This window comes from Capra hircus, chromosome 26 (assembly GCF_001704415.2).
Source record: "Capra hircus breed San Clemente chromosome 26, ASM170441v1, whole genome shotgun sequence".
In the NCBI taxonomy this organism is placed as follows: domain Eukaryota; kingdom Metazoa; phylum Chordata; class Mammalia; order Artiodactyla; family Bovidae; genus Capra; species Capra hircus.
In genome coordinates this window covers 49,631,781-49,633,787 of record NC_030833.1, presented here as the reverse complement: position 1 = coordinate 49,633,787, position 2,007 = coordinate 49,631,781, and the positions used below count along the sequence as shown (strand labels likewise).

The 2,007-nt window shown below is 39.0% G+C and overlaps 1 pseudogene; it reads left to right on the top strand.

The window, feature by feature from the left end:
* On the top strand, positions 982 to 1,601 carry LOC108634011 (annotated as a pseudogene).

The following is a 2,007-nucleotide window of genomic DNA, read 5'->3' as shown; positions in this document are numbered from 1 at the left end:
CCATAGAGCCACCAGGGAAGCCCATGAGATTAACTTCTCCTTTATTCATACGAAATGCTGGCCAAGGGAATAAATTTGAATTCCAATAAATCTGAGTTAAATCCTTAGTTGAGTGATTTCAGGCCATTTATTTAGCTGTTTAGGGCCTCATTTGCAGGTGAAAATTTCAACCCTGTGTGTGTGTGTGTGTGTGTGTGTGTGCATGCATGCGTGTGCTCATTCTCAACCCTGTCATACTCTGCACCCCATGGACTGTAGCCTCCAAGCTACTCTGTCCTTTGGATTTTCCAGGCAAGAATACTGGAAAATCGCCATTTCCTCCTCCAGGGGATCTTCCCAACCCAGGGATCAGACTTGAATATCCTATGCCTCCTGCATTGCAGGTGGATTCTTTACCTGCTGAGCCATCAGGGAAGCCCCATTCCCATGTATATCTACCTGGGAATAATGAGTGAGTACGCATCTCATAGAGTTGTAAAACTTAAATGAAATAAGTTTTAAATTAATATTAGCTACCATTATTATTAACTGTGTGGATTAGAACTCATTAAGTGTTGGAGGTAAGATAAAAATTCGGTAGTCTGGCTTGATACTTTGGTCTCATAACCACTGCATTATTCTCAATATATGACATAAAATGGATATTCAGAGAAGAACGGTTAAGATGAAGGAGGAAGATGCTTTTGCTCATTGAAGTATCAAAGATCATCTTAGAGACAAGATCATTTAGTTTCTTAAAATGTTTATTGTATGTGTGTGTGCTAAGTCACTTCAGTCATGTCCACCTCTTTGAGACTTTATGGACCATAGTCTTCCAGGCTTCTCTGTTCATGGGATTCTCCAGGCAAAAATACTGGAGTAGAGTGTCACGGCCTTCTCCAGGGGATCTTCCTGACCAGAGATCAAACTCATGTCTCTTATATCTTCTGCAGCATTGGCAGCCAGGTTCTTTATCACTAACACCACTGGAAAAGCCCAAAAATGTTTACTAAAACATTAAAAATTTGGAGGCTATGGCAGGGAAAATGGAGGACAGGCAGGTGGCAGAGCAGTGAACTGGGGCCACCAGAGGATCAAGAAGAAGCAGAAAAATCTGGGAAAGCTAAAACTGTTTCTTCCAGTAATGGAGGGAGAAATACCAACCATAGTGCTGAGAAGCAATAGGCAGAAGAAGCCACAGACCTCCCCCCCGCCAAAGCCTACTAAGATCTCCAAGTTTGGATTTCCCGAACATGGAGGTAGTTGGCAGTCTACCAACTTGGTAGGTAGTCAGATGACAAAGAAAGTCCTATCCATTGAACTTGATTTAAGTAAGCCTAAAGAAACCTTTCCAACACTTACTCCAAAAACTATTTTGGTAGCAGCAGCTTAAATGAGGATGAAAATAGTGAACCAGATGAAAATAGTGAACCGGATGAAAATAGTGAACCAGAGGAAATGCCTCCAGAAGTAAAGATGAAGATGAGGCCTACAGGATGGGATACATCAACATCAGCAGGAGCAAATTCCATCAATAAAGGACATGGGCTTTCTGATAATTAGAAGATAGGGAGTGAAATATAAAATCTCATCTTAGAAATGTCCATGACCAAAATGATTAAATCATGCGTTGTGAAAATGGGGCATGGGGTGGGTGTAAATGAAAAAGGAACACTTTCCTTTTTTTAAAGAATGACATTAGACTCTTTGGAGCATTTTTTGTTTGTTTGTTTGTTTGTTTTGTTTTGTTTTAAAGACTGAGTGGTACACTAATAAGTGAGAATTTGAAATTAGAGGTAATTTATGTTTTATATACAAATTTTAAGACATTAACTAATTTGGTATTTCCATGTGATTAGTTTCCAAAGTTAAAATAATTTAAAAAAATCAGAAATTTTATGTTTCTAAGAACTGCATATTTTTAGACACAACTATTAGCACATTAAGAGGGAAGCAAAAACTTGTCTCTTTAAACTGCAAGCAATTACTCTAACTTAACTCCTGTGTTAACTGATGCTGTCTGGCTCC